General features: G+C 47.0%; 1 pseudogene; it reads right to left on the reverse strand.

Moving 5' to 3' along the window:
- Positions 1–9,559: 9,559 nt before the first annotated feature.
- LOC119279925 lies at positions 9,560–10,055 on the reverse strand (annotated as a pseudogene).
- Between the last annotated feature and the right edge of the window lie 4,941 nt (positions 10,056–14,996).

Raw genomic sequence — 14,996 nt, forward strand, 5'->3', positions numbered from 1 at the left:
AGATCATGTGGTTTTTATGCTTGATCGTTATGAGTCAGTGAGGTGAGAATGAGCGGTAATGGCTTACATAATAATGCCACCAAGTTTATAGTATCACTAAATTATTTTGCTAATTCATTCAACATTACTGTCATTTATGGTAATTCTTTCAACATTAGATACATGGTGAGCCCAAGCTAAATATCGCATGAGTTGTTACTCGAGTGGGATGCTATTTGCTTGATTCACTCAATCAACGATGTCTATGTCCAAGATGAATTGTGAACAAACAAGCCTGCACAAGGTAGTGCACGCTCACTATATATTCATGAGAGTAATTTATCCTTTCTTGTATGATCCGTATTACTGCTGCCCATTCAATTGTCCTGCGGTCACATATATATCCCTTTTAAAAAACTATATATCCATGAAAACAGTGCCTATTTTCTTGTATGATCCTTATTGCTACATCTTTATTCCTGTTGTAGATGGACCTGTTTTCCATATCTCATCCTATGGTTTTAAGGACTCTCCTTACTTGGCCTTGTTCTATTATGGCACTTCTCAAATGCTGGGTTTCCATGTCCAATCATGCAAAGTCCATCTGATGACTTCCTAAGGGAAATCATACCGACTTCGACAGTATCATAGCCATGTGCAAAAATCTACAGGTATATTTTGATTTTGATATGACATAAATTATGATATTATGTCCAACCATTTTAGTCAACTTGATGGCCAAATGTTCGTTCGTCGTGAGAGATAAAAAGCTTTGTAGTTATTAACATGATGATCAAGGAATATCTCATCAATGAGCATGGACACTGCTGTACCAATCCGGACATTAAAAGCGACGTACAAGTCATTGGCTGAAGCTCCCTTGTTGAATCAACGATTGCAAAATTGATTGAGAAGGTACTAAACTACTGCATATTTGTCTTGTCGCTAATCATAGAGTAGGAATGCCACAATCAACTATGTTAGATTGACATCCTCTGTGCGGAAATATGACACTGCAATATCCATAAACCATAACGAAACAAGGTGTAATGTAGGAAGGTCCTTATTTGAAAAGTAAAGGAAGAGCCAGTGATGTAGCAAGAATTGGTATTGTCACTTAGAGATCGTTGTTAATTGTGTCAAGAGACTGGAAGTACTTATGGAGCAGACTTGTATTGTATATGCTTATTGCTCTCTCAATTGGCACCATATTTATCGACATTGGTCAGTCATTGTCATCTGTAGTGGTTAGTGTCACTGCAGTATTACATTTTAATTTACTGGACATTTCTATTCTTGAGTAAATTTATGGTATTTACTAATTGATGCTCAAAGGTCGCATTGTTCTGACAGGTTAGGATTTCTGCAATATTTGTCTTTGTTTCATTTGTTGTCCTTCTGAGTGTTTGTGGAGTGACTGCTCATACTGATGAGATCAAGGTTGGTTTTTCTTCTTCTTTAATTCAGAATTGCAACAGTATGGCCACTTCCTTTCTAGTAATTTTATCTAAAGGAGTAATTCATATGTCGTGGAAGTACTTCTAATATTGCTCACTAACTTGGCACCATATTTATCAACATTGGTCAGTCATTGTCATCTGTAGTGTTTAGTGTCAGTGCAGAATTACATTTCAATTTACTGGACATTTCTATTCTCGAGTAAATTTACGGTATTTACGATTTGACGCTAAATGTTCGCATTGTTTTGACAGGTTAGGATTTCTGCAATATTTGTGTTTGTTTCATTTGTCATCCTTCCGAGTGTTTGTGGAGTGACTGCTCATACTGATGAGATCAAGGTCGGGTTTTCTTCTTCTTTAAAGCAGAATTGCAACATTATGGCCACTTCCTTTCTAATAATTTTAACTAAAGAATATGTGATTTATACCTAGAATATGTTGGTGAAAACAATAAGCACCAAAAACCATATCAACACACTGTTTCCTCCTATGCAGATATATTTTCATGAGGATTCAAATTGGCATTCCGGGACACTGGTTTTCCTACTAGGCCACTACCTAGCCAATATTCCCTTCGTATTTCTGGTGTCCATTTCGTGGTCGCTAATTTTCTACTTCATACTAGGCCTCAGGAATGAGTTTGGTTCCTTATGTACCTATAGTCACCATCTTTATGTGCCTATTGGCGAACGAAGCACTTGTGATGATTCCTGCATACATCTGGTTCGAGACTTACAAGTGCACCCTAACCCTCATTTGCATATATGTAAGTTTCCATCCTGTTATTCTTTCAAGTGGGCACAAATAATGAAATGAACCACAATTAAATAACCATGGCTACTTCAGGTTATCATGATGTTGTTGGCTGGGTATTTCAAATCCAAGACGCAATACCTTTGCCCGTGTGGAACTATCCGCTGTCCTAGATCTCATTCCATATATATGCCGTCCAGGCCCTATCTTTCCTCGACCGGGTCTGGCATGCTAACGAGCAATGCTGCTGTAGCGTTTGATCGAGAATGAGTATGTTGGTTGTTATGACCGGCATATGCTACAGCCCAGGCAGTTAGGGGCCTAGCCCAGTTATCTTATCGTTATTAGGGGCTTAGCCTAGTTATCGTATTTGGAGATTATATGAACTCATGTAAGGACTCGTTTGAAGTTGAGCAGAAGCAATCATATTTGCTCGGCTTCCTAAAGGGAGCCGGGAGACCTAACCCTAGCCGCCGCCTCCTGCGCCCTCTCTCTCTCTCGGTCGCTCTTGCTCCCTCCCTCCCTCCCTCCCATAACCTGAGAGCTCGTCCTGGTAGGGACCCGGTTCCTATCAACCCGGTATCAGGTGTCTCAAGCTCGATCATGTCCGCGCCACAGCCCACCCCCTCCCTCCTGCTGCAAATCGCCGATGACCACCACGGCCAGCACGTCGTCCATCACCGGGTCGGTCTCCTCCCCCACCTGGACGCCACCCGCGCCCGCCCCCGCCGTGCTCACTCCGGAGGAGATGACGGCGGCGCTTCAAGACCTGACTCAGGCGGTCCAGGTCATCCGCACCTTCCTCGTAGAGCACTATGGGCTGCAGCTGCCCGCCCCCGTCACCACCATCACCGGGCCGCAGTAGCTCCCGTGGCCGCTGCCACCACCGGCGACCTCCGTTGCATCCATCATGCCGCTGCTACTGCTGCAGCCGCCGCCGCCACCACCGGCGATCTCGGGGCCGGGCCTTTTGTCGACGGCGCCCGGGGGGCCCATCCACCAGGTCCGTTTCCCCTAGCACCGGCGACCTCGCCTTCCTCCACGCCAACCTCCCTTCCACCCCTATAACCTGAGAGCTCGTCCTAGTAGGGACCCGGTTCCTATCATTGGTACATCATTTGCAGTCAGGGCCACGAGGACAATACCCGGCATGCAGGCTGTTCGAGGCTTGTATGGGATATCATCATCGACAGGCACCAAGTGGATGAACCTTGATTTGTTTCTGATGATGATCGGCTACCAGTCATCTTGTATGTTTTGCTTTGTCTAAATGTGAGGATACATGTTAGGCTCGGCAAGCGCTGCTGCTGGCCTAGCATCGCAGTGGTGGAGCTCCAAAGTGAGTTGGCCCTGATCTATTGGAAGAAGTTTTTTTGTGTGTGTGTATACATTTGTGATTCCTTCCTAGGTTGACGATTTTGAAAGGTGAAGAGGAATGTTACAGAATTCATCTTCATCCATGGCAAGCAGCCTTGCCGGCTTCTGTGACCTCGGTTGGCCTCCTCATGGCTCCTTCACACTCCAGCAGCTCGCGTGCTTCTATGTTTGTGTAGTGCAGGTACAGGTGTGCGCGGTTGGGGCGTCATTCACCTGTGGAAGCAACACTTCGGCCAGAACCCAGACTATGTGCGCTTCAGGTAATGCAATCCATCATATATGCATATTCACGATTTGTTTGTTGGGTTACACTGGGAGCACGGGATGTTGTTGTGTGCTGGATGAACATGCAGATCCTGCCCACTTTCAAGCCATAGATCCAGTGAAGTCAATTTCAGTATATTCAAGACATAGACAGTAGCTTAGCAATTTCCATGGCTGAATTTTGTTTAAAATAAAGTTATGTGCAAAATCTGTAGGCTACATTATCCATACACAGGTATATACTTACATTTCATTATACAACACGTACATGTATGCCATTTTCTGGAATAATTCCATCTTGTGAATATGAACAACAATTTGAGAATGGCGCGGTGGCTGCTAAGTCCGACGGCTCATGGCTGATGGCAGAGTCCTTTGTGTATTCTCTTTTGATTTGTCATTCACCAAGTAAATGTCATCATTACTTGGACAACCGGTGACCATGGGGGACAAAGGCAAAGGTTGTGTTCCACCGTGTCCAATTCACATAAGTGCAGTTGATTTTTAATTTGATGTACATGCAATTTCTTTTTTCATTTTAATTCTATAAAAACGTGCATGTTGATTTCCAGCACTAAGATAGGAAGGCAGTTGCCGCCCTTGTCCCTTGCCGCTGGCCTGCCACGACGGTGTTAATCACTTGCTCACTTAGAACACGATGAAGTAGATTTTGTGATACGAGTGAGGGTTGAGAATGAGCAGGATGGGTGTTGGGGTTGGTCTGTTCAATTATGATTGTTTGAGTGGAACAATTTTCCTACTTTTGAAAATGTGGCAAATTGTATTTCATTAGAGATCGCTTTGTAGCAAATTGCATTAGTGAGCGGTTCATTTTTTCCAACCAAATTGTACAAATTTTTGGTTAGGATAGAAAGATAAATGTATTGCTGGTTGCTTCAAGAGTTTCTTTTTTTGAATTTGGTTGCTTCAAGAGTTAATAATAGACTTGCATGCCCAACAATGGACATCATACTTTTATTTCATGGTAAGCACGTCATTCTGCCTTCTTGGCTCGAGGGTGTCACGGGCGGCACACCCCTTGATGGCGATGACGGATTGACATGAATACGGGGGAGAGGAGTAGGATGGAGAGCGGTGTGGTTGGCAGGGGCCTCCTTGGCAGTCTGTGTGGAAATATAGTGTGAAAGATAGAGGAAGCTATGGCAATGGTGAGGTGAGCATCATCCGGTTTTAATGGAGAGGACTCCATCGAGAAATGTCCCACTACGGTAGGAAACCCAGCGTGAAGGAGAGGGTGGAGCAGGAAAAGAGAACTGTGGGCCATGGGGTTTGGTTTTTGTGTTGAGACCGCTTGTTGGAGTTAAGAAGGCGGATAGTGCGGACAACCACATTTCTCCCTCACATATCAGTTGGATTGCCCAAACCATTTTGGGAAGCCTGTGCGGTGTGTGAACACATCCAAACATATGAGAAAGAAATGTGTTTTGACCTTGAAGACGATCTTAATCACCTGTTTGATTCATTTATGTGCATTTTAGCCCGTAGCAACGCACGGGTATTCTATTAGTTAATATAATGATTTGGTTGTTGACCTTGGCTACATATGAATATATACGGTGCGACACACTCGCCACGGGAAACTAATGTCGTAAGGCCTGACATCAGCGACACACTCCCACGGGAAAATAATGTCGTAAAGCCTGACATCAGCCACATCCCGACGCGCGGCCGGCGGCAAACGAATGGCGACGCTGGTAACTATTGTAATGAAAAAGTTGAACTCTTTGCAACCATCATCAAAGCCACTGCGATGTGCACATCACGAGTATCAGTATTCTAAGAGCATCTCCTGCCGTTGGCCCTCAGGGGGCGCGTAAAATCGCCGTCTGGGGCGAGCCGGCGCAAAAAATCGGTCTGAGGCGAGTCGATTCCCAGGCGCCGACCCCAGGGCCGCCCCCAGACACTGTTTATGTTAAAAAAAGAGTATTCAGCAAAGTTCGGTTAAAATTTGGCAAACTGGACATATATTAGACATGATCGACATTTTACGTAGCAAATTTATTAAAAAAATGCCGAAACTAGAACTATGGGCCGAAGAAGTCGCCGAGCGTGGCGAAGTCGCCGTCGTCGCCGCCATCCTCGCTGTCGTCGTCGTCGGCCTTCTCCTCCTTGACGCGGCTGCCCCTGCTGGACCCCTGCCCGGCGTGGCCATGGCGGACCGGTGGCGGTGGCGGCGCATCGTCGTCGTTGCTGTCGTCGAGGACGACGACACCTCCTTCGTCGCGGCCCCGGCGCCGATGTTCGAAGTGCTCTAGGGGCGCGGCAATGGCGCTCCATCTCCATCTGTAGCTAGTCATCGCGCGCCCATTTCAGGGCCGCCGCTTCGTCGAGCTCCCCGGCGCTGTGCTCCATCTTCACGGCGGGAAGCCCCGGCTCCGTTTTCCCGGCCGCGAGCCCCGGCTCCGTCTTTGGTTTGACGAAGCACGGAGGAGCTGAGGAGGAGGCGTGCCGGCCACCTTCATTTATGACAATGCCGGCGCTGCGAGTGCGCCGGTCGAGCGGCGTCTCCGCTGCAGGCTCGGCCTTGACGCCGAACACCGCCGGTGAGCCGGAGGAGTGGGAAGAAGAACGGGAGGAGGAGTGGGAGGAGGAAGTTGAGGAGGAGCCGAACCTCCTGGGCATCCATTGCCCGGCGCGCCGGCGGTGGACCGGGGCGGCCGCCGCGGTAGGGTATGCCAGCGGCGGGTCGTTGCCGCCCTCGAGGTGCTCCAGCACGTCCTGGAGCATGCGGCCGGGGGCACCCCACCATACGCGACGCCCTCACTGTTCTTGATGCCGCCCACCATCGGCGCCGCGTTGGTGGACGCCAGCCTCCACTAGTAGAAAAAGGACCTTATGTGAGATACATTAGTCCCGGTTCGATTTTGGCCCGGTACTAATGGTATCATTAGTACCGGTACGAACGGCTATGCATTAGTGCCGGTTCGTGTTGAACCTTTAGTACCGGTTCGTGTCACGAACCGGTACTACATGGGTGGTGGCAGGCTGGCGTCAGGCCAGGGCCCCACGAGCCCCTTTAGTCCCGGTTTGTGGCACAAGTCGGTACTAAAGGGCCAACCTTTAGTACCGGCTCGTGCCACCAACCGACACTAAAGGGGTCTAACCTATAGTCCCGATTGGAGACACAAACCGGGACTATAGGACAATTTTCAAACTTGAAAAAATCATAACTAAATCATCCTAATTCAGAAAAATACATATAATATATCAAAATTTGCAGAACAAAAAGATTGATCCGCTGAAACCAGGAGGAGTGAGTGGTGGAGGTCTGGGCCCATAACCAGGAGGCAGAGCTGGCTCGCATGTCCGACATGTTTCAGGACTTCCCCATCGCCGACGTGGCCACGTCCTACGACATCCCTCCCCGCCCTGTCCCAGCCTGTACCCGCGAACTCACGGCGGACGCCGACGGCGTCTACCATGTTACTGGCCTCATGCCGTACCACCGCAACATGGACGCGAACTGCGAGCACATCTACAACAGGGTCAGAGGCGTGCGGTTTATGCAGATCGCCCTGGCGCTGGTCAACCGCGACGGCGACCTCGCCTGCGTTTGGCGGTTCCACCTGGGTGTGCCGTCGGCCAAGGAGGAGCGATTTATGTTGAAGCTGGGTGTGGAGCCCTGCGTAGGCCGCGTCGACTGTGCCCGCTTCGGCAACGCTCTCAGGGCCTGCCGCGCCGTCATGATAACCGATGTCCCCTGGGTGACCTCAGACGGCGCTGAGGATATCGCCCACTTGGTAGACTTCTTATGGAACCCTCTTCAGATCTATCCCAAACATAATCACGGCCGTTACAGGCTCATCCGTCTAATCCGGGGTCACCTCCCGTATCTCTATGACCTCAGATTTCTGGCAGAGTGGCGAACTCTGGGTGGGGAGGAGCCTCCATTGTTTGCAGCCGCCAAGGCTGCCACATCACTTGACGACCTCCTCCGCAGCTTCCTCGCGCTAATGAGGGAGCCCAACTTCACAGAGCGGATGATGGAATACAATGGGATCTTGTGCGGCCTCGGACACTGGAGCAGCTACGAACTCGATTCGTTCAGGTTGAGCTATGAAGAGCAAGAGAGGCAATTCAAGGTGGCACTCGCTGAGATAAACGACATCGATGTGTCTGATCTCGAAGACGTCCACATGCACTAACTGAACAAGATCAATGACGCAACACGTAACCTTTGGAAATTATTAGCAGGGTATTCATTGTTCTATGCAACATTTGTTATCTTCAATAGTGACTAAAGCACGTCAAAACAAAATAAAAGTATATTCCGGCCGTGTGGGTCCACCTCGGGCGTAAAACATGGAGAGGCGATTGAGGCGATTGCAAGGCGATCGGCTAGAGAGTTTGGGTTAGGGTTTTACGGTCGGTGGTGCTGAGGATTGCGGCGGCCTGGGAGAAGGCGACGGCGGCTTCGCGAGGGCTTGCGCCGGAGTGTGGCTACTCCCTCCGATCAGTTGACATGGAGGGGAGGAAGATGGGGGGCGATGAGGTGAAGAGGAACAAGGCAGATGCGACTCGGAAAGTGGCGGCGGAGAAGAAAACAGAAAACCTAGCTGCTACTCCGAGATCGAAACAAAGGGTGGACACTGATGATGCGGTGAGGACGCCACTGGGCGGCTAGAGCAGGAACGCATTTGTGTCTCCAGGATTGACTGCTCGGATGGGAGGGCTGGTGTTGACGGAGAAGGAAGCGAAGGGGTTTGTCTTCAAGGACTCAGATCAGGATCAGGCTAGACCGGCAAGGTGGGCAGCGATCGGGAAAGCATTTACGCCAAGGCCGATCAATAGAGTTCTCTGGAAAAATCTATGGCAAGGGCGTGGGGATTGCATAGGGAAGCACAATTCAAGATTATAGGAAGGAACCTTTTTTTGGTGAATTTTGGTAGTGAGGGAGATTGGAGACATGCTCTGAACAATGGCCCATGGCAGTTTGACTTTAATGTTTTAGTGCTAAAAGATTAGATGGAAGCACGAGACCATCAGAGACGGCCCCACATCACGGCTCGCTCTGGCAACGGGCGCGTCATCCCATGCCATTTGCATTTTTCTAATGGAAAGACAAATATTCTATCTCCGTCTTGGTTTATTGTCCTCTTCGTATTTTATGTCAAATTTTGGCTATAGATTTAACTAATAAAATATCAATGCATGTCATAAAAAATTATATCATTGAAAACTATATTCAAATACAAATTCAACAATATAATTTTTTATGACATGCATTAGCATTTTGTTAATTAAATCTACGGTCAAAATTTGACATAAAATATAAAAGATACCAATAAACCAGGACGAAGGTAATATCACAACTAGCCCATCGTCAGCCAAATAGGAAATTACTGAATTGTCCTTGGGCCAAATTTTCCCAGCCGTACAAACCATTTTATCAATTATTATGTAGTGTACTACATAATCTGAAAACTTTTATACGACGTTTTAGGTCAGTTTACAGAGGAAGTACACCATAAAATCTGTAAAATAACTTGTACCCTCTCTGTAAAAGTTTTTAGATCATTAAATACTCCCTCCGTCCCGAAATACTTGTCGGAGAGATGGATAAAATTTAATATATCTATAACTAAAATACGTCTAGGTACATTTATTTTTTCGACAAGTATTTCCGGACGGAGGGAGTAGTAATCTAAACGCTCTTATGTTTTTTCACGGATGGAGTACTAGTTTAACCGAGCGAGACCATAGGCCTAGGCGGCTACGGTATGGCCGCCATCGACGCAGATGATCTGCCCGGTGATGTACGAAGCAGCCGGCATGCAGAGGAACCCTACAAGCGATGCGACCTCCTCCGGCTCGCCTAGGCGGCCCAAAGCGGTGCGCGCGCTCTCCGCCTACCACATCCTCCGTGCCGCCTCTGAATCCATCTGAATGCCGCTGCTGTCGAGGAGGTCCCGGCGCGACGCAATTGACACGGACGCCGTCGCACGCCCACTCGACGGCGAGGGTACGCGTGAGCTGGTTCAGAGCCGCCTTGGTCGCCGAGTACAGCGACAGCATCGGGTATCCGAGGAGCCCGCCGATGGATGAGACGTTCACCACGTTGCCGCCGCTGCCGGCGAGGAGGAGCGGGTGCGCCAGCTGCGCCAGGTGGAAGCAGGACTCGAGGTTGGTGGCCATGAGACGGGCGTACTCCTCCGCCGTGCACGCCGTGGCCGCCCCGAAGAAGGTCTGCCCGGCGTTGTTTCACGTTTTTGACGCAAATGAGCATGGCGGCATTGGTGGTCGGTGATTTACTTTCACCGACCTGTTTTTTTTTTTGTGTGCAAACAACAAAGGTCATATTTAAATAGACCAAACTCTTACAAAAAGCATCCTTATAATTAAAAAAATACATCTTTGTGTGCAAACATGATCTCTGTAAAAGGTCGTTGCTTTAGAGCGAAAACGCCAGAGAGGGCATGTAAAATACCCCAGGCCCAGCTAGACAAAGCGGGGAAACACAAATTTCACATGCTCCCCTTGGGGGGCTGAGGGTAGCCAACTTTCGTTTGTCAGAACTGAAGCCAGAGGACCATGATACACAACAGTGTTATGCGCTTTGTAGGACAACATGATCAGAACAAACCCGCTGAAGGCCCAAAGAACCACATGTGAGACACGTCATCTTTCGCACACCTCCAACGATACAAAAAAGTTAAAAGTATCACCGGAAACAAACAAGGGCAAGGCAAGAATATCTTATTCTATGCCGACGGCAACACTATCAACTTCGTAGCACCGAACATAGACATGTTCTGTTTGTCATTTCTTCTAAAGCTAGAGTAGATAGCTTTGCACAAGACCTGATCATATATGTGTGGTAGAGATAGCTCTTCAGGCCCTCCATCTCCATTTCCTGGTTTACAATCCGCTAGGGAGGGAGTAGCAGCTGCCACCCTTACTTTGACAAGTTCGCATACTCGTAATCAGGTTACTAATTAACACACTACTGAAGCGGAGTAGTCAGCATGTACACTAATTATTTACCGGGGAAGCCATCATATAAGTCTACGAAATGGAAAGGCTACCACGTCAGAAGGGATCCGGCGGCTACGAAGGTTGTTGTTCCATGATGATTACATAGAGGAACTTGGCCAATAGAAGCAAGCACAAAGGTACATGAAAATGAGGCACAAGTGTCGACAAGATCGAATGGGATAGACAAATATGGTATGGTTATATGTACTCCGTCAATGTAGATATATAGGCCCTAATACTTATTTCGAGAGTTAGTTTGATCATCAGGATCGATAAGAGCGAGCGAGGAGCTAACCTGCTATAGTCTTTGGGAGTTTGAAAATGGACTACTGTGGGAGTTGCTCGATAAAAACGAAAGGCACCTCTAAAAATAGAATATCGATCTCAAAGCACAATATTTTGAAATAACCTATGTGTATTAATCAAGTAGAATATTTATCACTATAGTTTTGCAAGAACAAGTCTGACACCTAGGACAAGACTAGGAAAATATTTAGGAACTATTTTTAGTGAAAGGATTTCCCTCGAATTTTCATTTAGAAACCAGATAGAAGTCCTCTGCAACAAGCAACAGTACCAACACCTACCAAAAGCTACCTACTACGCGAACCAACCAGTGGTTGGATGGCTAGGAGGACACGCTACTGAAGCGGAGTAGTCAGCATGTACACTAATTATTTACCGGGGGAGACATCATATAAGTCTGCGAAATGGAAAGGCTACCACGTCAGAAGGGATCCGGCGGCTACGAAGGTTGTTGTTCCATGATGATTACATAGAGGAACTTGGCCAATAGAAGCAAGCACAAAGGTCCATGAAAATGAAAGGCACAAGTGTCGACAAGATCGAATGGGACAGACAAATGTGTTAATGGTTATATGTACTCCGTCAATCTAGATATATAGGCCCTAATACTTATTTCGAGGTTTAGTTTGACCATCAGGATCGATGAGGGCGAGCGAGGAGCTAACCCGCTATAGTCTTTGGGAGTTTGAAAATGAACTATTGTGGGAGTTGCTCGATAAAAACGAAAGGCACCTCTAAAAATAGAATATCGATCTCAAAGCACAATATTTTGAAATAACCGATGTGTATTAATCAAGTAGAATATTTATCACTATAGTTTTGCAAGAACAAGTCTGACACCTAGGACAAGACTAGGAAAATATTCAGGAACTGTTCTTAATGAAAGGATTTCCCTCGAATTTTCATTTATAGAAACCAGATAGATGTCCTCTGCAACAAGCAACAGTATCAACACCTACCAAAAGCTACCTACTACGCGAACCAATCTGTGGTTGGATGACTAGGAGGACATCCTTCTACGGTAACTTCGTAAAATCTCAAAGATGACATGCCGGCTCAGTCTCTCGGAGGTGCTCATAAAGGTAGTGTGTGCGTGTGTGTTCATAGGGATGAGTGTATGCACGTATATATGAGCCCGGCACATTGCACCCCATTATTTTAAAGGTCAAAAATATGGTCTTTGGCGGTCTGGAAAAAGCCAAAAAAAATTGTGCATGCATGTACACTGCCGTAGCATAACTGTGCCAATTTCATCAATATACGTGCTTGCATGTATGAGATATAAAAGAAAAATATAGATACATGGAAAAAATAGGTTTGCTTTTTGGTTGATTTTGGGCTGGAATTTTATCTTCTTTGAGTAGCATATAATACAACATATTACCTTTATCCCAAAAAACTTTCGTAGATTTATCTATAGACGGATGTATCTAATTCTGAAATGTGTCTACATATAGTTGTATTTAGGAAAATGTAAGACAATCTTTTCGGGACGGAGGGAGTATTATTTTGGGCCGAAATTTAACATGTACTTAGACCACATCAAACATATTGAACATCCATGTTAAAAGAACTGAAACTTTTAAGCTCCATACTTAAGGGGTTAAAAAACGTATTTCAGTGCCCCGTGCTCCAAATTTCCACTTTACTGTTAGCCCCTGTACTAACTATCAGCTGATAAAACACATGAGAGAACCAACATGTGGTTGTACGGTTAAGAAGGCAGTGGTATCCCCAGCCCACCAGGGTTCAAGTCATGGTGCTCGCATTTATTTATTTCAGGATTTCCGGCGATGTGCATTCAGTGGGAGGAGACGTGTTGGGGAACTTAGCATGCAATTTCAAAAAAATTCCTACATTGTGGATTCCCTTTCTAACATTTTGTCCAGAGCTGCGCGGGCTGGACACATATCCCCTGTTAGCTCTCATCTTATCCCAGAAGATATTACCCACCTTCAATATGCTGATAACACGATGATCATGGTGGACTTAATGACGCTTGTCTCTCCCATCTTAAATTTCTTCTTCTCTGCTTCGAGGCACTGTCTGGCCTGAAAATTAACTTTGCTAAAAGTGAAGTGATCGTCACTGGGGTTACGGACACCGAGGCCTTGCGTGTTTCCCATTTGCTCAACTGTTCTTTAGGCTCCTTCCCTCTGAAATATCTTGGGCTACCTATTTCTTCTGACAAACTTTTGGCCAAAGATTTCGCCCCTACGATGGCTAAAGTGGGCAATCGTGTCATGCCATGGAGGGGCGGATATGATACTCAAGCTAGAAAGGTTGCCCTAATAAATTCTTGTCTTTCTTCCCTCCCTATGTTCGTGATGGGGTTCTATCTTCTTACAAATGGCACTCACACTGGGTTCGACAAACATAGAGGTGCCTTTAATTGGAATGCGGCTGATAACAAGCGCAAATACTTATGGTCAAGTGGGACCACATTTGTCGACCCAAGAGCCTTGGGGGCTGGGTATTATCAATACTTTAGTCATGAACAAATGCCTGATCATCAAATGATGCTGGAAGATCATGTCCACCCGGGACAAACCCCTTTGGTAAAATATCCTCAAGGCCAAATACTTCCCTTCTTCCATTCCTATGTTTGCCTCCGCTTCAGGCGCTTCTCAGTTCTGGAAGGACCTTGTCAAGCTCAGGCCAGTGTTCCAAGGCCTAGTCAAGTTCGTGGTGCATAATGGTAGATCTACTAGGTTTTGGCTCGATTGATGGTGCAGTCCTACCACTCTTGCTGTTGCTTTCCCAGTGCTTTTTTCTTACTGCCCTGATCTCAAGATCTCGATCTCTGAGCTCTCTGACAATAACTGGGACCTTCAGCTGCGGCGTTCTTTGTCTCCTGAAGAGTTGGTCGGTTGGCAGCGTCTTGTTGCCCACTTCCTTGTGCCCTCGAAGGAGGAGGACTAGGTTGCCTGGCCCCACTCTTCGTCTGGGCGGTTCTCTGTGAAATCCTTATATGGCAAACTGATTTCTGGCTCGATCACTTCCAAATTTAAGTGGATCTGGAGGGCCCACATCCGTCCTAAGATTAAGGTCTTCTTATGGCAGGCCTCCCGTGGGCACTTGCCGGCTACTGACCAGATTCGCAAGTGCAATGGTCCAGGTTCTGATCGTTGTGCCCCGTGTGGCCAATGAGAGGACACAACTCATATGTTCTTCAATTGTGTCTTGGCTAAACTCTTCCGGTGTTGTATCAGATCGTGGCTACATGTCTCTTGAAGGCCGGCTTCCTTCTCACACCTTCGTCTCTTGGCCTCTAACCTGGTTGGGGCCCAAGGAAGAATGTTTTGGGTAGGATTTGCAGCGGTGTGCTGATCCCTCTGGACGACTAGGAACAAGTTTACCATTGAACATGTTTTTCCTGCAAACCTGCTGATTGCTTATTTAAAACTTGTATATTCCTGCAGCAGTGGAGATTATTGATTAACGAGGAGGATCGGGATGCTTTTGATGATATGGCTCCCAAGATTCGGGCTACAGCTACCTCCCTCTCTCAAGCTCAGACCGATAGTTAGGAGTTGTTGGCCCTGCTATCGTTGTTCTTGAGTCTCCGGCATGCGTGCCGTGTACTGGCCTGGGAGCCATGTACGTTAAACTTCAGTTTGGTTCGTAGTGGCGCTGATACTTTGTGGATGGTTTGGTGGTTGTTGCTCTGGCCTTTTCTCTAAAAAAAGAGAGTGTTCTTAACACTTATATTATGAGACGGAGGGAGTGCGTATCTAGGTACTGTAAAACATAAAACCAGAAAAAGATATGGAGTAATAGGGATGTGATCACAATAAAGTTCATGTGAAACACCGGCCTGGGTGTAAGGCCGGCGCAGCCAAGGAAGGAGCAAAGCTTGGC

This window comes from Triticum dicoccoides, chromosome 3B (genome assembly GCF_002162155.2).
Source record: "Triticum dicoccoides isolate Atlit2015 ecotype Zavitan chromosome 3B, WEW_v2.0, whole genome shotgun sequence".
NCBI classification, from domain to species: Eukaryota; Viridiplantae; Streptophyta; class Magnoliopsida; order Poales; family Poaceae; genus Triticum; species Triticum dicoccoides.